Here is a 23718-nt window from a genome sequence, read left to right on the forward strand (position 1 = left end):
GCTTCATCGTTCGCTAGGGGCAACGGATGAATTTCTTGCCACTTCAGCCTTTTCAGCCCGTCCCATACTTTAGCTTCTTGAGTATGCGAATTTATACCTGAGAGAAACCTCCGCCAGCTTGCCCTCTTTGCCTGTCGTAGCGTCCTTCGCCCCTGTAATTTAACATGTTAATTTCTGTTAGACCTTCAGCTGTAGGCCATTCACATAGTTTGTGCCAAGCTTTATTTTGTCTCTTCCGTTCCACTCTACAATCATCATTCCACCAGCGGACCTCTCTTTAGGATAAAGTGCCTCTCGTTTGAGGAATTAACTTTTCAGCGGCGTCAATGATAAAAGCGGTAGAGTATGAAACAACATGATCTATGCTAAAATTATCGATAAACTCACGTGATAAGGAGGGGCATTGCCTAAAATGTTCCCAGTCAGCAGAGGCCAGTTTCCAGTGAGGGAAGTGCGGAGAGAAGATATGTTGGTTTACGAAGTTTAGCGTTACTGGGAAGTGATTACTTCCGATTGTATTTTTAATTATACCCCATTCTAAATCAAGAACAATAGAAGCGGAGCCGACCGCAGGCCTCTTGATGAATACCTACGAAGATGTGGTTTATTATACGTTGCTTCTTTCTTATTACCGAAGCACGCACCGGAGGTTAAAAGGAAATTTTCAATGAATCGACCTCTCGCGTCGCAACGTGAGCCTCCCCACTTCGTGCTATGAGCGTAAAAATCCCCCATAAGTAAATAAGGCTCGGGAAGCTGATCAATCAGGTTATATAAGTGCGTTTTCGAGGTGATGATTCGGGGGTATGCAAATAGAACTATACAGTGATTAATTTATTAAAAAGAATGGCTCGAACTGACACTGCGTCAACGGACGTCAGAAGTGTATCATATCTGATGAAAGCATATCCGCTATCTACATGCACAATTGCCACGTGTATGTACCTGCCCCTCACTGTTACTAACCCTTTCCACCTTCGACTATAAATAAGGACGCAGAATAAAGGAGGTGTGATTTGTTTCTTAATAACCCAGCTGTCGAGTCTGTTGGTTGCACACGCGAACGAAACAAGAAGGGCGACTTGTCGCAAGCTACAGGCTATAATGATGAAGTAATTACGAAGCAAATTAGTGTCCATAGGATTCAGATGTGACGCTTGGGCATACCGCAACTTTGGGTTATGTTTCTGTAGGATTTCTTTAATATCGTGAAGATTATAAAGAAGTCCTCTAACATTTCATTGTAGTATTTGTGTTTCTATTGTGATAAATGTGTTTTGTGCTGTCACGGGACCTTTCCAGGCTCCGCGACGCGGAAGTCTCGCCGCTTCTTAGGCACTTGGGGCACTGTCTGGCAGGTCGTTGTGTCCATCGCCTTTTGCGAAGGCCTTTCCACGCAGGACAGGATCCTTTAGGCCATCTGCCCGGAGGTGGATGGACCTGTCTGCAGGCGTGGTGGAGCAGTGCTAGGTGCAACTGCCGAGGTGCGGGGGGGGGGGGTGCAGATGGCGTCACGGCCGACTCACTGCTTTCGGGCCGGGCAGCCACCGAAAGCAATTGTATCTCTGCGCCCTGATGCGTCGCATCGGCAAAGCTGTTTTTGGAAGGACGGATACCCGCCTGCGTGCCTCCCTGAAACTTATGTTTTCTTTTACTTTAACTATAACGATTTCCTTCTTTTTCAGGATGGGCACGATGGGGGGTACGCGGTGTGCTCCGCATCCCAATTTACACAGTGGAGAGAGCTCTCTCAAGATTCTGAGGGGTGTCCATGGGCACTGCATTTCACACAAGTTTGGTGGCCTCAGCAGCTCTGTGAACTATGACCAAAATGCTGGCTTTAAAAACATCGGAGAGGATTCGTCACGTATGCGTAACGTGTAGCTCCACGCAGCCGCCATCGATGGATTCGGAAAGGACACTTGAGCCGAATGTGAGTATCAGGTGTTTCGTCTGGATTTTTTAGCCATCCCGCCTGATGCTAATTTCCTTACATTGATTACATTCTGCTCACTGAAGCTCTCCAAGAGTTCAGACTCAATCAGCTCGAGCAAATCCTCCGAGAAAACGCCGCGGGTTGTGTGCATAGTATTGTGCGGGGTCACCGTTACTTGGGTCTCCCCAAATGACACTAGTTTCGACAGTTTCTCATATTGCTTGTCATTCAAGAGCTCCAACAGGAGATAACCCTTCCGATCCTCAACGCCCTATATTCTGCATCAAAGGCTTCAGTCGAAGACTTCGAAACAAGGAACGATGAAATGGTTCGCACTGATTTGTCTAGTTTCTCCGAGTGAACTACATGGAAACGAGGGAAGTTGTGGACCTGGAGTCCGAAAAATTGAGATACATCTTCGGTGAGTCCTCATTTCTGAGGACGATCAGGGAGTTTAGGAACAGTTTTCTCCATAAGTAGACGTGGAGCGTTGCTAACCTCCCACAATGCAACACAACAAGGGGACGTGACATAAATTCCTTCGAGAAGCCCTGCCAATGCCCACCGTACATCGCTGCTATAACCAAATACATCATAACGAAGGCTGGCTAGCCATGAAAGGTTAACCCTTGCCGCCAGGAAATTCGGAAATGAGGAGAAGTGAAGAGAATACCACAAAGGTTAAAAAGCGAGAGAGATGGATAAAGATTGGAGAGCAGGACAGGAAAAGGCGACTGCAGATTTGCCCCAGGTGAGTCAGTCTGGAGGTACCATCTGTGTGAAGCAGATGCCATAGAGGTGTATTGCCCCCCCCCCCCCCCCTTAAAGGTCCGAACACGCTACATCTTTTCAATGTCCAGGTTCGGACAGACACGGCTAGGCCTCGCGCAGCTGCACGCGGCAGGGTTCAGCCCTCATGCGGTCGGGTACGTGGTGTCGCAACTCACCAAGCGCCTGTTGACGCAGACGTCCCTGCGCGTGGCTAAGGAGTAGACACGGAAGTATTTCAAGGAAGCATGTTGAAGAGACTTTTGTATGGCAGCGCGGATGCTGGTTTACTGGGATATATGTTGGTCTAGGGTGCACATTCAGCGTTTTCCGCTGGCCATTACTTTCGACAAGGACTGCTTCATGTTCTGGGGTGCGATGTAAGTTACGTTAAAAGGTTTTATTTCACACATGGCGTCAGAAAGCAGATTTCTCCATGACAAGTTGGTGTCGTCGTGTCAAAAGGGCTAAATTATCTTCGTGAACATTGTGATGTTCTCATTCGGTATCTGACCCTGGGATTCTAGATGTGCTGCGATATCTACGAGAGCGCTACGAAATATTTCCCACGTTGCTCGGCTTGTCTCTCCGGTTTCAAACCTCATTTCTACGGTGTCATCCAAAGAGATATGCACATGGCGGAACTTGCCGCCTAAGCTCGAGTTGTTGAACGTGGTAGGCCTTGCGTTTGTCTTCAGTCAGCTTTCCGGTTCTTGAAACAAAGACCGCTGGAATGTTGTAGCACAATAGACGAAACCGGGGATACAATTAGAGCGGGTAATTTGGTTATGGTCTTTCTGGTCTTCTCAGGCCCAAGCCCATACTTCGGCAGAAATCCTTGCAGACGGCTCTTAGTTGGCTGGTTTTAGATGACGTTGTTTGCGGGACGTAGTCTTCGACACACAACGAAGTACTTCCATCAGGTGTCACGTTGCGGTGATGGTGAAGAACCAGTCAGTGCCAAAATTGCTATTCATGATTCTAACTTCTTATTTTTTACACGGTGAACCTTAGCCCAGAAAAAAAATCTTGTAACACTCTAAGCACAACGATAGTACCGGGCAATATTGTGAGCCGTTGAAAGCTTATCTATGGATGAAGTGTGTCCGCTATATATTTGTACATCACTGTACGTACGTTCCAGCAAAACCGCTGGTTCAGGTACACGTTCCCGAAATGCGTCCATTCCACTATTCACGTCATGCACGCCACTGGAGTAGACAAGATTGTTTCGCTATCGAATGAGCAACAGCATTCCACATTATCTATATACGTGCACTTTGCACCCAGCGCTAGCTCTGCTAAAGCTGTTAGCCGATAAAAAAATGGTAACCTGAAAAATATAATTAGTCTACGACGCGTTTATATATTTTTACTTTCATCATTAGAAACGGCTATTTTGTGTACACAGTATATCCCTCTATTCGACAATACCTTGGTTCCCAGAAAATTGTTGATGTGTATCAATGAGTCCTGCGTACATTAGTATACTATCATAAATATTTATTTTCACAACTGCACACAAAAAAGAATTTAAAACGCATTGGAGACGGTGACGCCTTGCCTGGTTCGGGGTCAACATCTGCGTTCGTTAGCAATGCATGGTGAATTTTTAATAGAAACACGTACCAAGTAGATAAGTTTGCCGTACTCTTTCGAATACATAACTAGTTCACATATGCGCTTTAGCATGTACAAGTAGAGCCAGAGCCTATTTGTATAGGTTAGAGGATCAATGGTGACATCTGGAGAGTGCGCGGAATGTCACAGTTTAGAAGGAGCGGTAGTACTCTGCTCTGTGCTGGCAAATATCACAGCCTTAATGTCACAGCTGATGTATTTTCCTGCGTAGGGCTGAGAGCAGATTTCGGAATAAATTACCGGACTAGTACCATAAGTAGGAACGTTGGGGATTATAAATGCGGTATCGAAGGTCTGCTGAGTGGAAGGCGCGGTGGTTCCCTAAGGTTGCCTGTCAGACAGGAGGGCAGAAGAACCATGTTCTTACTTTCTCTAATTGTTGCTTTTACCGTTGCGGCGGGAAGCCCCCATAATACCCCCAAGCGTAACTATACGGCGCCTGATTTTAATAATTTACTGGAGGTAAGTACACTTTTCAAGTATTTAATACTGCGTTTTACCTTCTTTGCAAAATGTTAAGATTTATGTCATAAGCTCGCTCAATTTTTATCCCCTTTTTAGTGTTCTTATTCGTTTTACCGCTTTAATAATACTTTGAAGTAAATTATTGACACCGCACTGAAACTGCCATGTACGAGAGGTTATATTATAATTAACCATGTTTTCAGGTAAAATTTGACCATATTAACATTGTTAGTACTTAGCACCTGTTGGTACTCGCTTAGCAGTGACACATAGCTAAAAGCGGGTGGCACACCTGCTGTTAGCGTAACCTTAGTGTGATTATTTCTGTCACATTTATGCATCGTTACACCGACCATAAAGGTACTTTATTTCTAACCTAATATGGAGGCGCACATATGACGTATCTGCTCAGGAAAGCATGTATGGCTTTTTTCTGGATACCCGAGGCACCCACTTAAGCTTTCAGATTTCTTTATTGTTTCACCCATCTCCTTTGCGATACCAATAAAAATTTACTTATCAAGCTAAAGCTTATCTCTTGGGGTGCCTGAGAACCTCAAGTGCTCCAGCTTCTTTGGATTTCTGCGAGCATGCTTGATATGGCAAGCGCGAATATGAAAAAAATGAGTTTCTGTCGAGCCGTTGCACCATTGCACCTTTGCGCCGTGTCCCGCTTGCAGCTTTAATTTGAATCACAACATGAAGCACATTATCTAAGTCATTATCTAAGACTAACCCTATGCTCAGTTGTTCTGTATTTGCAAGCATCACGTGATGAGGTACTCTAGTGCGTATTCAGGTACTCTTTAGTCATGAAGTCTTTTCTCATGACTGAATTTGAACGCTCGGAAGTCATTTCATGCGGTGTCGCACGAAGAGTATAAGCTACCATATATGAATATTTGTCAGTATTGTGCGGCCCCTTATAATACAGGTGTAGTAGTCGCGAGCTGTTTCCTTTAATGCAGCATCAAGTCGTATAGCATATACCTGCTTTAGGATATCGTTAATTCGTAATGGGCTTTTCTGATTGCTCTTGGGCCACACGAGCCCTTTCATGTTTTTTTGTTGTAAAACATCGTGCATATCTAATGCACACGTATTAGTTCGTGTGGCGTGATAATTGGCGTAATTACCTGGACGTTATAAAACCCCGAATCTCCTGCAATGCGTTTTTAGTTAGAGCGACTCCGTGGCGTAAAGGCGTAAACAACAACCATGCGACCGAAGTTATCCTTGCAGCAGTGAATAACATACCTCCCAGATCACCGCAGTATTCATCACGCCGTCTCTAGGAGCCACCCACTTTACTGTTGCACTATTTCCTGTAACAGCCCTCCCTACTCCATAACAAGACAGCCGAGCTGACGAGCTGAGCCTCACTTAGCGAATCATGAACAATATCGATCTTATTACGAAAGTGCATGTCTGAAGACGCATATATGCTGCAGTGAGGATCTTTAGATTACTTTTGTTGCTTGACTGCCTCATTCTGAAGGGAACATAGCAGACTAATGGCAATGTTATCTGTAGCGGTAGTACAGATGGGGTCAGGGAAATAGAGACCTGTTATACACTCTTAAACAAATAAACACTTTTAGGGGGTATATTTCCCATACAGCACTAACCGTCATCTGTGTTGCTTTTGTTTCCTTTCTTGAAAAGGCTGCACTCACTATTGTCCTGTCGAGAATGCTCAGTCATGCTGATAACGCGCATGCAGTTCGTGACTTCTAAGTACCGGGCTCGCAGCGTTAAAAAACGAAATGCCGACAAGACAGATGACGATTGTTGTTCTGTGGCAAGACACAAACCCAAGGGTGTTATTTTGCTTAAGAGTAAACAAGTGATGTCCTGTGTCTGAGTCATTGTGGGATGTCGTCACTGTCAGAAATATCTAAAAGGGCACACCTAGAAGGATTCTCTGTAAAATTGGCCAATATGTTTTAGGCCACATTTTTCCCAAGAATATTTAGTAGACTAAAGAAGTGAATGGATACCAATGTGCGAGTGAGGGTATGGCGCATAAAATATGATAAGCAATGAAGATGTTATATATTGTGGAAATATATCATACATCGCGTGAACTATCGGACACCTACGAATACTGTAAGCACATTGAAACAATTTTACAGAGAATAAAGTAAGACGGAGATCGAGAAAGCAAGGACAACAAAGAGAGAAAGGTTACACAAGCTTCAGGCTCGCTACACTGTTATCATGGTCAGGGAAAGGGCAAATCGAAAAAGAGAACGAGCGGGTAAACACGGTGGGTGCCTATGGAACACAAGACGTTTGAAGATGTCTTGCATCAGCCAAAGTGAACTAAAACGTGTACAGCTATTTAGGGCGGAAACAAGACGCCTGTTTGCGCAGGTCTTGAAGATGTTCTGCAAGTAACCGCAAGGAGACGTCTTATTAAGATGTCTTCTGCTGACTTCTTGTTATGAGGTCTTTAAAACGTCGTCAGAAGACGGCTTGAGAACGCTTTGCCGAAACATATGGTAGATGTCTATGCCAATCTGTTTTTGTATATGTCTAAAATAAGACATTTCGGTGCTCTTCTCAGCCTACACGGCTGTTACATATCTAGCTTCCCAAAATGACTAGAAACAGAATATATATGTGCACTTTTCTGTATTTTGTCTTCGCGCCTATACATACATCATGGAGAAAAGCATGTATCGAGCGCAAGGTTAATAGCGCAAAACTCAATTCACAACGCGTACGCGTATAGCCCAATATCAATCGAAACTTTAGTGGATACGCAATTCGGTTCAGAACGGACGTGCGCAAACACGTGCCAAACACTCACAGCCGCAAATTATGTGCTGTACACAATTCGACGCATGGTTTTTGCATTCTTTATTAGCTTTTTAAGGAAAGCTACCTATAGGTGGACGGCTTTATTGTTTTCACTTTTTCATAAAGAAATGTGAAATAATTATATATCGATGTTCAACGACTATTTATCGACACTACAGCGCTTGCTGCACAAAGCGCCAGGGTACACACGGACCCGGATATATATCGCAGCATTTGTTTGCTGTCGCACAATGTGGCGATGTATGAGCATGACGCCAACTCATAGTGACGAGATATGCGCTCTTTCCTCGCGACAATATGCGGGCTTTGCCATTGCGCATCTCTGTCTCAGTGGCAACAGGAAATACGGAGGTTGGTCAGAGGGGAAAAGTCGACCGTCCGAACGGGTAGTATAGTCGCTTTGCATGCCACCAAACAATCCAGAAGATACAATAGGTATTTATTGGTTTATGTGAAAAAAAAGACATTCAACGAAATGTGGTGCTACTATTGGGACATTGAACATGGTGTATTTTTTCGCGAACATAACATTACATACCAGCATATAAATCAGCCCACTTCATCTTCAAAAAAAAGTCAGCTTTGTGCCGGAGCAGGGCAGTCCCGCTTGATGCAATTTCTGAAATTAAAAACTACAACCAATTTCGTAAAAAATGGAGAGCAAACTGTTCACAAAATTCAGAAAAGATTTGCCGGAATTCCTTACATAAATAGCACAATAAATTCATCCTAAAACTAAGAAAAAAGAATCTAAATGCATTTTCCTATGGAACAGAATACGGTTCAAAGAAGCAATGTGGCAACAGTACGACCGACTGCAAAAGACGATAGATCAGCCACTGTATATCAGCATGACTAATAAGCGCATCAATTAACATGTTAAATGAAAATGCGCACACACATGCTAGTGGGAATTTTGTGACCTTGGAGGAGATAGTTAAATTACTAATTAAGCAGCCCCACGGGCAAGCAGAAACTAAATTATCTGAAGCGCGTGATTCGGTGCCAGGTTGTAAATGAACCTAAAGCTCCGAGTTTAAAAGCCACTACAGCCCCGCATGTGAAAATTAGCACTATATTTGCGCCATTTGTAAAAAGTAAGGTAGGTATGTGTAAGATTTAATTCAATTGCGCTGTTCACAAAGAAACAAATTGCGGCGCAAATCCCAATCATCAGAACAAATAGACTGTAGGCATGTCAGATAGATCGGTTTATGACAAGACGAAAGACAGCAAGCTCTGCGTAAGTCGCACTAACACACTGCGTGTTTCATTTAGGGACTTTTTCTACCGAGTCACGGCTGTGAAAACAGAAAAGTTGGCATCCTAAGGCCACGATTGAGCAAGTTTCGCCATAGAAAACATAAAAGCGCAATTAACGGTTCGATAACATATTATGGATGTGAATACGCTTTGCATATGGTTCATCGTTTCGCGATGACTAAAAGAAAGACAACGCATAGAAAACGTCGACTCACCGGCAGCTGCAGATACTTCTGCGCACACCCATTCGTACGGAAGCATGCAGTACAACATATCTGTAGAAACACCTTCACAGTGCATAGTAAATGCAAGAGAGTCCGCAGCAGCACAGTCAACTCTCTGAAATCCAACATCAATATGCATCCATTGCTTCGGCGCGCAGTCGTTTCGAAACGGTAGCATTTGGTGCTTGCTCGGTACAGGTGCTAGTCGTAGCCATTCCCTGTAAGAAAATGCACGTATCGTCACCTCTCCAGACACACAAGACGCACATTTGCCGAGCACATCGGCCGTTCCGCTAATTTATTCAAAAAAATGTATCAAATACCAAAACGCGACAGCGAAGCTGCACCCGTTAGTGCTCGACGGCGCTGCGCCTGACGGAAGGGAACGAGGGTGACATTCGAATTTGTACTTTACCCCACGCCCGACGGCCCAGGCGGCATCTCGACGCGTCGAACTATCACGTGACTGATAGCATTTGGAGAAGGCGTTGCGTAATCGCGCCCTCACTTTGCCTTTAAGTTTACTCTCCCAACCTGCCCTTCCAATCTTTCGCCCTTTCACATCTTTTCGGCGGGTAGCGGCAACGTTTGCCCAGTGTATTCGGTTCGCTCAGGCTGGCGCCTATGTGGGTAGGCATGGCCCCACACGCTCAAGTTCATCTATGGCCACACAGGCCGAAAAGTCAACCGCGGCGCATTCCAGCATGAAACGCGTAAGGGGAAACTGAAATCCCTTGATAATTTGAAAGGACCGCACTGTTTGAATTCTGCCGCCACCGTGCGACCTGTGCACCGCGTCCTCGCTCTTTGGCCTTCCCCATCCCCCACCCCTCATGGGAAGGGGTCTTTCACCCGTTTTTCTGCACGACGATTGGTCTCCCTGCCACTGCCCTTGGAAGCCCACGGATATTGTGTTTGACTTGTGTTTTTTCTTTCGTCCGCGCCATTTTTCTCCTCAGCTCGGCTGGCTCGGTGCTTTAGCTCGGCGTAGCGAACGTTCTACATTGTTTCCTGCTCTCTGTACTAGCGCTATGCCGAGCTATTGCGCATATAACTGCAGCAAGAAGCCTGAAGATGGTTATGCAGTTTTTGTGATAGCACAATGTAATGTTCCATGCGTTTTGGGAATCATGGTGTCTGTTAGCTCTCCGAAATGGCACAATCGGGCTTGCATGCTGACGTCTCGTGCAAACTGTTCAAAGCTCTACCCCGCTCTCTGCATACGCTTCCGGAACCGATACCGCGCGTAGGCTTCGTTTGTTTGACCAGCCAAGTGTGCGTAAAACATGACAACGACGGTCTCGTAGTCAGCTTTCATCTCCGCTGAAGGAGACGTTGTTGGAACCTTCTAATGCGTCCTCCCCTGCTAAGCTCAGTAGCACTGCTGTCTTCGTTGCTTTGCTCAGGGGTTTGTCATGCGGCTTTGTTACCATGAAGTAGAGATCCAGCATCTGTTTAAATCGTTGGTAATTCTTTCCCATATTGCATGCCATGAGTAGTGGTGCCGGTGGCTTCAGCACATCCATGCCTGTTGCTGGACGCCCTCGGGTTCCTGCTCCCAAGCATTTACCAGGCCGACATGATGAAAAGCGAAAAACCTCGTGCCGAGTAGAAATTATGAAGTGAGTTGCGCTAGTAAGTGTACGATCAGATCACGGTACACGCAAGAAAAGCGTGACGGCTTGTGCAGTAAGCACTGGCTGCATAACAGTGGCCGAAAGAACTTTGTTCTGCTAGAGAACAGTGTTGTTCGTGAGGTGAGGTGTCTTTCTTATTGCTGGTACAAAAGCATCCCATAATGCTCTTTTTTTATGCATCCGGCCGGCTCACCAACGTTTTTGCTACGGCAATCAGTACGTTGCATAAAAATGGGGTTGTCCTCAGTAGGCTTAGTACTCTGGTGGGACTCCGTCACCTAGCATCTAACAAACTTTTGTTATTCAATCGGAAATGCAGCACTATAGATTCTGCTTTCCCCTGTGAACATTTATGTGCCAAGATACAGGCTTTCGGTCGTACTGTACGTGATTGTTAGGATCTGTTGCCTCTTTTACCGAAAATTTAAATAGCGGCTTGTAGAGGAGCTATCATTTTCAGCTTACGTCGATGTGGGAGTCATTCATACAATGAATGGAGGCGTTGAAAAAATTAGTGGCAAGTATGCCCGTGCTATTGCATGTGATGACCACTGGCTAGTTCACATTGCTTTCTTTAGTTTTAAAGCGAAAATTTTAAGATCTCTGTTTCAACATCGTCTTGTGAACAGAAAATATCACATGACCCAAGAAGACCAAAAGCGACCAAAGCTTTTTCAATAAAGGGGAATTAAGGTTGGAGCGGAGGTATTAAGGTGGATTACGGTTGGCTAGCGTGTATTAACGTAGATTAGGGTGTATTAGAGAGGAATAAGGATTATTAAGGAATATTAAGGTGAATTAGAGTAGAATCCTACCAATGAACCACCGACGCCCTCCACGTCTCAGTAAGGTGCCTGGTGGTGGTCTCGTGCGGGCGCTGCCCTCTCGGTGAGCGCATATTCCCCTTCATCTTTTAAAAGGTTCAATATTTACAAGCATTTGTCTCGCAAACCATACTTATTTCAAGGGAATTTTCCACGTCTCAATAATTTCTCTCGTCGTAGTCGAGTGCTGATTGCCGTGTTATCGTTTATTAACGAAGCTTTCCGTCAAGTCTAAATATTTTAAGGCAGTTGGTCGTGTGCGTATCATGGCCACGTACGCTTATATCGCCTTCCGTTGCTCTATCACGGGTGCGCTTTAAAACCATGGCGCTGCAATTGTGCTTCAGAGACTTTCCTTTCCTTTCTTCTTCTCCTCCCTTAAACTGGCTCTCCTAACTTACTACACGCTGAGACAAAGCAACAGCGCTCACATTCCATCCCATAGACGAGATGAATATATATATATAGAAAATTATCTGTCATAGAACTCGTAGTACCGCCCTCTGGGCCGTTCTTTCTTTTTCGAAAGTAGTCCTATTAGGGTTATTATAATTACACAAAGGTATTTCGCCCTCGTCAGCAGCAGTCCTTGAGATAGTTACTCTGGCTAGCTTCCCACGCTATGCGTGCCGCGCTCGCCTAGCACGTGATCAAGCTTTTCTTAGTCTCTAAAGCCGCTCGAGTTGGCTCTTCTCCACGGGCGGCCATTTTTTCAAGAAAGTATGCCTTCCAACCACGCAGGTCATATATACCAGGTTCTCTAGCCGAGTGCCATCCGTGCGGTATAACCGAGCTCAGATTGGTCCACCTTGACTGATCAAATAAGGCACCACCGTAGGTTAAATGAGGTGTACAACTCCTGCGGTACCAGCCGTGGTTGCTCAGTGGCTATGGTGTTAGAGTGCTGAGCACGAGGTCGCGGAATCGAATCCCGGCCACGGCGGACGCATTTCGATGGGGGCGAAATGCGAAAACACCCGTGTACTTAGATTTAGGCGCACGTTAAAGAACCCCAGGTGGTCGAAATTTCCGGACTCCTCCACTACGGCGTGCCTCATAATCAGAAAGTGGTTTTGTCACGTAAAACCCCATAATTTAATTTTTAATTTAGCTCCTGCGGGGACGGTAGAGTATCCGCCTCCCGTGCAATAGAACCGTGGTTCAAATCCCGGTGCCGCGCAATTCTCCACCGGAAAATACAAAAAAAGAACCGTGTGTTGAGAAAATTGCGCAAACAGGCCTGGAGTGCGGCCTGATCCCGGTGACCAGAACCGGTAACGCACTCTCTCAACAGAGCAGGATTGGCCACCCTGGTGCAGTACTTGGCCACAACCTCCTATATGAATACAACAATCGAACCCCGGCCCTCAGTCCCCAACAGCCGCGAAGCAACTGACCACGGCGGCGGTCAGATCTGTGACGCTGCAGAGGGTGCTAAGAATACCTAGCTCCGGACAGGCCGCCATAGGAATCTGAGCCTGGCAACGTTTAAAGTTAGAACGTGATCTAGTGAGGCGAGTCTAGCAGTGTTATTGGAGGAAATAGAGGGTAGTAAATGGGATATAATAGGGCTCAGTGAGGTTAGGAGGACAAAAGAAGCATATACAGTGCTAAAAAGCGGGCACGTACTGCGCTACCAGGGCTTGGCGGAGAGACGAGAACTAGGAGTCGGGTTCCAGATTAATAAGGAAATAGCTGGTAACATACAGGAATTCTATAGCATTAACGAGAGGCTGGCAGGTCTTGTTGGGAAACTTAAGAGGTACAAATTGAAGGCAGTACAAGTCTACGCCCCTACATCCAGTCATGATGACCAGGAAGTCGAAAGCTTTTATGAACACGTGGAATCGGCGATGGGTAAAGTCAAAACAAAATACGCTATACTGATGGGCGACTTCAATGCCAGGGTAGGCAAGAAGCAGGCTGGAGACAAGTCAGTGGGGGAATATGGCATAGGCTCTAGGAATATCAGAGGAGAGTTATTAGTAGAGTTTGCAGAACAGAATAATATGCGGATAATGAATGCCTCTTTCCGCAAGCGGGTTAGCCGAAAGTGGACGTGGAGGAGCCCCAATGGTGAGACTAGAAATGAAATCGACTTCATACTCTGCGCGAACCCTGGCCTCATACAATATGTAGACGTGCTCGGCAAGGTGCGCTGCAGTGACCATATGATGGTAAGAACACGAATTAGCCTTGACTTAAGTAGGGAACGGAAGAAACTGGTACATAAGAAGCCAATCAATTTGTTAGCGGTAAGAGGGAAACTAGAATTCCGGATCAAGCTACACAACAGGTATTCGGCTTTAAATCAGGAAGAGGACCTTAGTGTTGAAGCAATGAACGACAATCTTATGGGCATCATTAAGGAGTGCGCAATAGAAGTCGGTGGTAACGCCGTTAGACAGGAAACCAGTAAGCTATCGCAGGAGACGAAAGATCTGATCAAGAAACGCCAATGTATGAAAGCCTCTAACCCTACAGCTATAACAGAACTGGCAGAACTTTCTAAGTTAATCAACAAGCGTAAGACAGCGGACATAAGGAACTATAATATGGATAGAATTGAACAGGCTCTCAGGAGCGGAGGAAGCCTAAAAGCAGTGAAGAAGAAACTAGGAATAGGCAAGAATCAGATGTGTGCGTTAAGAGACAAAGCCGGCAATATCGTCACTAATATGGATGAGATAGTTCAGGTGGCTGAGGAGTTCTATAGAGATTTATACAGTACCAGTGGCACCCACGACAATAGTGGAAGAGAGAATAGCCTAGAGGAATTCGAAATCGCACAGGTAACGCCAGAAGAAGTAAGGAAAGCCTTAGGAGCTATGCAAAGGGGGAAGGCAGCTGGGGAAGATCAGGTAACAGCAGATTTGTTGAAGGATGGTGGGAACACTGTCCTAGAAAGATTGGCGACACAATGCCTCATGACCTCGAAGGTACCGGAATCTTGGAAGAACGCTAACATAATCGTAATCCATAAGAAAGGGGCCGCCAAAGACTTGAAAAATTATAGACCAATCAGCTTACTGTCCGTTGCCTACAAAGTATTTACTAAGGTAATCGCAAATTTAATTAGGAACACCTTAGACTTCTGGCAACCAAAGGACCAGGCAGGATTCCGTAAAGGCTACTGAACAATAGACCATATTCACACTATCAATCAAGTGATAGAGAAATGTGCAGAATATAACCAACCTTTATATATAGCTTTCATTGATTACGAGAAAGCGTTTGATTCAGTCGAAACCTCAGCAATCATGGAGGCATTACAGAATCAGGGTGTAGATGGGCCATATGTAAAAATACTGGAAGATATCTATAGCGGCTCCACAGCCACCGTAGTCCTCCACAAAGAAAGCAACAAAATCCTAATAAAGAAAGGCGTCAGACAGGGAGATACGATCTCTCCAATGCTATTCACAGCATGTTTACAGCAGGTATTCAGAGACCTGGTGTGGGAAGAATTGGGGATAAAAGTTGATGGAGAATACCTTAGCAACTTGCGATTCGCTGATGATATTGCCGTGCTTAGTAATTCAGCGATCAAATTGCAATGCATGCTCACTGACCTGGAGAGGCAAAGCAGAAGGGTTTGTATGAAAATTAAGCTGCAGAAAACTAAAGTAATGTTTAACAGTCTCGAAGAGAACAGCAGTTTTCGATAGGTAGCGAGACACTGGAAGTGGTAAGGGAATACATCTACTTAGGGCAGGTAGTGACCACGGATCCGGATCATGACACTGAAGTAACCAGAAGAATAAGAATGGGCTGGGGTGCGTTTGGCAGGCATTCTCAAATCATGAACAGCAGGTTGCCACTATCCCTCAAGAGGAAAGTGTATAACAGCTGTGCGTTACCAGTACTCACATATGGGGCAGAAACCTGGAGGCTTACGAAAAGGGTTCTGCTGAAATTGAGGACGACGCAACGAGCTATGGAAAGAAGAATGATGGGTGTACTGTTAAGGGATAAGAAAAGAGCAGATTGGGTGAGGGAACAAACGCGGGTGAATGACATCTTAGTTGAAATCAAGAAAAAGGAATGGGCATGGGCGGGACATGTAATGAGGAGGGAAGATAACCGGTGGTCATTAAGGGTTACGGACTCGATTCCAAGGGAAGGGAAGCGTAGCAGGGGGCGGCAGAAAGTTAGGTGGGCGGATGACGTTAAGACGTTTGCAGGGACAACATGGCCACAATTAGTACATGACCGGGGTAGTTGGAGAAGTATGGGAGAGGCCTATGCCCTGCAGTGGGCGTAACTAGGCTGATGATGATGATGAGAGTGGAATAACGTCGATTAGGTTGCATTAAGTTGAATTAAGGTAAATAAAAGCATGTTAATGTCGATTGGAGTGAATTTAGTGAGAACAGATGGGAAATAAACATTATTATTTATATTATTAAGGTGAATTAAGGTGCATGAACAAGTATTAAAGCGTATTATGGAAAATTAGGGTGTATTAAGGTGGATGAAGGAGCACTAGACCGATTAGGGTGGATTAACAGCGATTAGGGTGGATAAGTGAGGGTTAAGGTTGATTAGGGTAGATTAACGTGGTTGATGTAGGTAGATTAAGGTGAATTACAGTAGGCTTTAGAAGGCGTTTGCGTCTCTTGGCGATAGCTAAGGACATCTTCTTGTATTTTATGAATTTGCTCTGAAGTGCACTTCCACGCACGCACGAGTGGGCGACGATTATAATTTGGTTATCTCGAGGACAAAGACAATGTTAAGGGGGTGTTCGTATTGTTATGGGGAGAATATATGTGTATTTACAACATATAGAGTTACAAAGTTGTCGCTCAGTAGCGAGCGTAGCGCCATCTACCGATCATCGAGACACTTCTACCTGTTCTGCACCTCCCAACGTCATTTTATCCCCAGCGGCACAAACTCGTACGTGACATTAACCCCCGGCGACAGAAACATCTTTATCAATGCTTCCTAGGTTGTCGAATCAGAGTGCGAGTGGAAGGGTTTAGTTGCGAAATGTGCACGATTTCAGTTCTTGGTGGGGTAGAAGACTTCGAAGTCTCAGGTAATATCATGTATATGAGGCTGGTGGCTTGGCGAAGAACTCGATATGGCCCGACATATTGCGGCAAAACTTTTTCGCTAAAGCCAATGCGACGGGAAGGTAACCAAAGCAGTAGAAGTTATCTAGAGCCGAAATAAGCGCCCTGACGACGACTGTCGTAAACGTGCTTTTGGATAGTTTGAGACGCCAGAAGACGATCACGGGCAATGTGACGTGCTGTGGCCGTGCGAACTATGGCGCCGTAAACACAGAACAAGTTCACAGGCAGTGAACCTGTTCACTGCTTGTGAAGGCAAAGTTCGCAGGCAGTGACGTACTTCAAAGAAAGCGATATAGCCCAGGCCAGAAAAATCGCATGCGCACACGGTCGTTGGTACGTGAGGCACCCAAATGAACAGCGATGGGCACATCGTTTAACCGCGAGAGAATCGTCGAGCGCCGGTGTTGGGGAACGACGAGAAATAGTTCAGCACCACGTGGATTCATATTGCGTCGGTATAAGTTCCGTCCTGGAGCATAAACATACGAAGGGAAGCGTCCTCTTGCTCCAAGAAAGGCTTTCGATGATGGATCACGAAACGGGTCACGACGCTTCTCGTTGGCGATGCGTGAGTAGCCTGAGATCGACAAATCTGTATTGATTTCGGTGTCACCGGGAGGGTCGAAAGGATAGCGGGAGAGGCAGTCGGCGTCCTTATGTAGTCACCCAGATTTGCTGGACACGGAAAAGGTGTACTCTTGCATGTGTAAAGCCCTGCGGCCATGACGGCCTGTCGGGTCTCTGAGCGAGGTTAGCTAACGTAAGGCATTATGATCTGTCAGGACGGCGAAACGTTGACCGAACAGCTAAGGACGGAACTTAGCATTGGACCGAACAAGGGCCAATCAATCACGTTTCGTTATGGAGTTGCGCTGTGGTGCGGAAAGATGACGGCTAGCATATGCGATCACGCGACTGGTGTCCCGTTGTCGTTGGGACAATATAGCGCCAATGCCATGGCCACTGGCATCAGTGCGTACTTCGGTGTAGGCATGCAGATAAAAATGATCCAACACGGCTGTATTGATAAGACGGCTGATAAGCGTTGAAAATGATGCAGCCTAGTCGGGTGCCCAACGAAAAGCGGCGTTCTTTTTTAGGAGGTCTGTGAGAGGACGAGCGATTTCGGCAAAGCTCTGGATAATTGCAGGAACACAGCCCTAGAAAACATCGGACATCGGTAGGAGAACGCGAAAGTGGAAACTCACCAAGGCATGAACTTTATCAGGATCAGATTAAACGCTAGCAGCGTCAGCGAAGTGACCACGTACTCGCATTTGGCGGTGGCGTAAATAGTATTTTCCAGAATTGAGTTGTAGTCGAGCTCGTCGAAAAAGAGCAACGATATCTGAGTGTCGGTGGAGGTGGTTCTCAAACGTTGGTGAAGAAACAATGAAGTCATCAGGGTAGCAGAGGCATGTGGTCCATTTGAATCCGCGCTGAAGCGAGTTAATCATGCGCTCGAAGGTAGAAGGGACATTACACAGTCGGCAAGGCATCAATTTCATTTGCTAGAGACCATCTGGGATGACGAAGGCGGCCTTTCCGCGATCTCGTTCATCCCCTCGCATTCGCCAGTAGTCAGAGCGCAAATCAATTGATGAAAAATCACTGGCACCGCGTAAGCAGTACAGCGTATTATCAATGCGGGGAATCGGATACACGTCCTTTTTCATAATCTTGTTGATGTTACGGTAATCGATACAAATTCTCGTGTTATTATCCTTCCGTTTGAGCAAAATGACAGGTGACGCCCTCCGACTGCAGGTGGGCTCGATAATATCTTCGGAGAGCATTTTGTACACGTCCGTTTGGATCGCCTGGCGTTCAGCCGCAGACGTACGGTAGGGCCGCCTTGTATAGGAGGAGTGTCACTAACGTGAATTGGATGGGTGGCGACACGGCTTCGGCCTAGCAGGTGACTGTCAAAATCAAAGATGTCAGAAAGGAATGCCGAAAGTGGCGAAAGTTGTCGGCGTAAACAGGTGGTAGATCAGTGGCTGTTGGTGTAAACTTGTCATCGCGTGAAGTAGGAGGGGCAGAAGCTGAAGCCGTGTCGAAGCTTGGTTCGGGCGTAAGAGCAGCTAGTCCACAGTCTTCCAAATCGGACAGGACAGCGAAACACACAACCTCAGGAGGCATTTGCTGACACGAACCAAGATTCACAAGAGGAAGCCACACTCCACTGTTGACAAGAGTTACAAGTGAGATTGGTAGTGCTGTTACCCGTGCCAGGAGGACGTCGCAAAGTGGGAACACCACATAAGGACCATCTTGAAGTGGTGGAGAAGGCGACATGAGAACTAAGTCCCAGTATCAAGTTGCAGTCGAACAAATTCAGTAGAACGAAGTTGGGACTTGTAGTTGTCGGTGGGGTCGGCAAAGTAATGGGGCAGTTCAAGGCAAAGGGTGCCGGTTGCAAGTCAATGAGTGCTGGATGGGCTGTCAGAAAGTCGATTCCAAGAACCACTTCGTGGGGACACTCGGCCAGTACAGTGAACAGGACTAACACTAGACGGGCGGCAGTGGTAACACTAGACGCGCGGCAGTGGTAAAACTGGCGGCGTACATTACCATAACGGCTGTTTTACGGCCTTTAGCTTCTCGGACGACAGGCGACTTGGCCGATGTCAGGACTTTACGGAGAGGGCTACGAAGATCTGATCGCATAACCGACATCTCAGCGCCCTTATCAATAAGGGCTTGAAGGGGGACATCATCAACAAAAGTTTCAACAAAGTTCGGTGGAGCAGCAGGTGTCAGCAGAGGTCTTGCAGTCCGAGTCCTCAATGCAGCCTCATATCCGGGGGCTGCAGGGCTTAGTTTCGCGAGAAACGGCCCAGATAGGAGCAAGAACGTCGAGCTTGTCGCGACGGCATTGCGACGAGAGCGAGCGGCTAGTGGTGTTTCCCCGAGAGGGAAGGCCGGCATGGCATAGTACAGAGAGGGGCGACACAAGTCGAGGGTCTCGGTTGAAGTGGCGATCAGTACAAGAGCAAAGCGACGATTGGGGGAATATGTGACCGACGCGGGAGCAAGCAAAGCGAATTGGCCTGTCATCCGGTGTTCGCCACTCAGAGGGGTTCCGATATCGATTCAGGAACGATTGTCTAGGTGCAGCAGAGGCAATGCCAGGAGCAGTAGGGCTGGGACTTGGGCGGACGGCAGACTGGATGGAGGTAGCGATTACTTAGAGTCATAGATTCAAGTTCGCGACGAATGACCTGTGCCAAGCTTGGCGTTTTAGGCTGATGTGACGCCGGAGGGTCGTTGCAGGAAGAAGTGGCAGCTGTATTCGTAAATCAGTAGAAGCGTTGTACGATGCGTTTGCTGTTCGCTTCATCAAAATTGCGGCATTCCTTAATGATGGACTCAACCGTTGATCAGTTCCTGCAAAGCAGAAGACTGAACCTATCATCTACGACGCCCTTCAAGATGTTTCCCACCTTATCGGCCTCCAGCATATCCGCGTCCCCTTAACGCCAGACAACCAGAACATACGCGACGTATTATTTGGTTGATGTCTGGGCACGAGACACTACCTCTTGCTTGGCCTCCATTTGAAGTCCCACAGGTCTTTCGAAAAGATGATTGCAGGAGTCCCAGCTTCTAATGTGGGCTTCATTCTTCTCAAAACATACCTTCGCGGTTCCTCCCAAGTAAAAGAGCACGTTGGCCAACAAAAGTGTGGCATCCCATTTATGCTTACTGAAGCGTTAATACAACGTCAGCCAGACTTCGACGTCGACCTTGCCAGTGCCGATGAAGGTTGCCAGGTGACTTCCGCCGGTGTCTGAGATGCGGAGGCAGCGTCAGTAGCCCTAACAGCGGAATCGATGTGACGCCCGTTGTGAAGATCCAGGGCCGGCTTTTGGCGAGAGTACCCCCCACGTCTACCGAAATGTTACGGGGTGAAGATATATGCATTTAGAATACATACAGTTATAAAGTTGTAGCTCAGTAGCCAGGCTAACACCATCTACCAACCCTCCAGACATTTCAACATCCTCTTCACCTCTGAACGTCCTATCGTTCACAGCGGTACAAACTCGTACGTCGCAATATTCAAAGGAAGCTTCTGGGAGCCGTGATCTTGACCAGGCATCTTTCCGTAGTACCGACGGGCTGTCTGGCCAGGTGCCTAGCAAAATCGTCACTTCATTGCCAGTTGAGCAAGTAGCTGGTCCTATCCGAAATAACCCTGATACATTAGCGAATTCGCTTACATGTGCGAGGTGAAGCGACAGTCTCGGAGTGTGCTTCATTGTGTTGTACTTTATTCAGTTATATGTCATCGCATACATTTAGCCGAAATATTGAATTCCTTAACATTGATATGCCACCTGGTGGCGAAAAAACGAAACAACAAAATTTTCCTATGTTAGCAGTGTTAGCACACCGCTAACAGCGGGTCTGCCTTCTGCTGTTACCACAACATTAGTCTGGTTACTTCTGCCACAATTACGCGTCGTAACACCGGTCAAAAAAGTACCCATATTTTACCTAATGTGGAGGCACACATATCACTGAGCTGTTCAGGTAAGCATTTCGGGCGTTTTTCTGGGTAGCCAAAGGGCCAACTGAAGCTTTTAGATTATTGTAATGTCTCGTCATTTTCCTTCGCTTTCTCGATGTAAATTTTCATCCCACGCTAACGCTCATCACTCGGGGCGCCCGAATAACTGAAGTGCTTTAACCTCTGTGGACATTCGCACTCATTTCCACCGATAGTGCCTTGTTCCCTATCTCACCTTTGCTTTCTTCCAATAAACCCTTCCCCTGTGTAGGGTAGCATACCGGACGTGCGTCCAGTTTTCCTTCCTACATTCCCTCCCTTCCTTTTTCTCCTCCTTAACACCTTTGGATGCGCGCATGACGTACTTCACACGCCTAATCCAAATATCCAAATAATTGATCGACTGTCGAGACATTGCACCCCTCCGTCTTTGCGCCTTAGCACCTTAGCACCTTGCACCTTTATTATTTATCACATCATGAAGCATATTATCTAAGTGTTGATAACGCTTCCATGACTAACCCTTTGTACACTTCTTCTGATATGGCAAGCTTCACGTCATGAGGCACTCTGTCAAAAGCTTTTTCAAGATTGAAACTTAAACGCTCGGCAGTGATTGCGTGCGGTGTCTCAAGAACAGAATGAATCGTCATATATAAATATTTGTCCATATTGTGTGGCCCCTTATGACCCAGTTGTGGTATTCACCTTGCGATTCATTTGGTGCAGCATCAAATCTGTTAGCAAATATATCCGCTAACCTATTGTAATATGTTCGTTTGACTGCTGTCGAGCAACACGTTTTTTTTTCGTTATAAAACATCATGCAGATCCAACGCAAACGTTTAAATTCATGCCGCGTGACGTTTTATTGGCCTAATTACCTGAGGGTTATAGAACCCTTGATATTCTGCAATGAGTATTTAGTTACAGCGATTACGTGGTGTAAACAGCAGCCACGAGACTCAAATAAGGCCTATTACGGCGGATAACCCTGCCTCCCACCTCAACGCAAAATTCATCACGCCGTCTATAGCAGCCACCCAGTTTACTACTGCACTATTGCCAGGAGCAGCCCACCTTACTCGGCAAGAAGCCAGATGAGCCAAAGCGCGGAACCCCGCTAAGTGAACCATAGATTGTTTCAATCTAATTATGGAAATACGTGTTCAAAAGTGCGAATCCACTTCAGTGAGGATGTTAGGTTACTTTTGTTGCTTGACTGCCTAATTCTGATGAGAACGCAGCAGGCTACCGGCTATGTCATCTGTAGTGGTACTAAAGACAGGGTATGCATATGAAGATTTTATATCTGAGTGCGGTCCCGTGCGTGAACCATTGTGGGCAGCTGCATTGTGGGCCATACGCACGCCCGCAAAGCTATCCAATAAAGAGCTGCGGCTTCCATATGCCCTAAATAGATAGACTGGTTGAGAACGGAACTCAGTTCATACTTCCATGTGAGCTTCATTCACACTCACAACGCAACTGTGCCATCATGTTACTACAGACGCCAGAGAACGCGCTCGCGATACCAATTAACGCCTCGTTTTTGAATGCTGTAGTGCATTCCAAAAAACACATCATGGCACTTTGTAGCCGAACTCATTTTCACGGTTTTGATGTGACCATTGGTGCAGTATTCCAACGGGGGTGAAACACAAAAAGAAACGTTTACGTACTAAGATTTCGGTATACGGTTATGAACCGAAGACAAATCAACCGATTTCGGCGTCCCACACTGAAGGCGTGTTTCACATTGGGATCATGTTCTTTGGAAGGCTCAGGATTTTTCTTTTTTTTTTAAATTTTCACTCGACAACAAGAAAGGCACGTGGGGTATCAGTTTGCAGGCGTGCCATGAAATTACTGTGACATATAATAGATATTAACTTCTGAACACCAGGCCATCTCAAATATTTTACGGTGCGTGTAAAAAGCGGCCAGATTCAGGCGGCAGCAACTTTGTTCAGTGGCGTCCATCGCACTTGTTTTATTGCTGCCGCCGAGTTGTATCGAATATAGAGGGCACAATATCGCCTAATAAAGTGCCGTTTAAAGTTTATAACTTGGTTGCCTACCTGGCTCGCAGGCTGCCTGTTTGTTGTCATTGGACTTGTTAATACATGTCGACTACTGCTACTGCATATTGAGCCGTAGAATTCAACCCTGAACCCGCCGTGGTTGCTCAGTGGCTATGGTGTTGGGCTGCTGAGCACGAGGTCGCGGGATCGAATCCCGGCCACGGTGGCCGCATTTCGATGGGGGCGAAATGCGAAAACACCCGTGTACTTAGATTTAGGTGCACGTTAAAGAACCCCAGGTGGTCGAAATTTCCGGAGTCCTCCACTACGGCGTGCCTCATAATCAGAAAGTGGTTTTGGCACGTAAAACCCCATAATTTAATTTTTTTTAATTCAACCCTGACAGTAACTTATAAAGTTATGAAGGCCACAAACCCAAAAACAACTGCTTCACTTGTCCGCAAATTAGTTTTGGTCTTTATAAATAAGCCCCCTCTGAAGAGAGCCTTT

Source organism: Dermacentor andersoni, chromosome 11 (assembly GCF_023375885.2).
Source record: "Dermacentor andersoni chromosome 11, qqDerAnde1_hic_scaffold, whole genome shotgun sequence".
NCBI lineage: Eukaryota > Metazoa > Arthropoda > Arachnida > Ixodida > Ixodidae > Dermacentor > Dermacentor andersoni.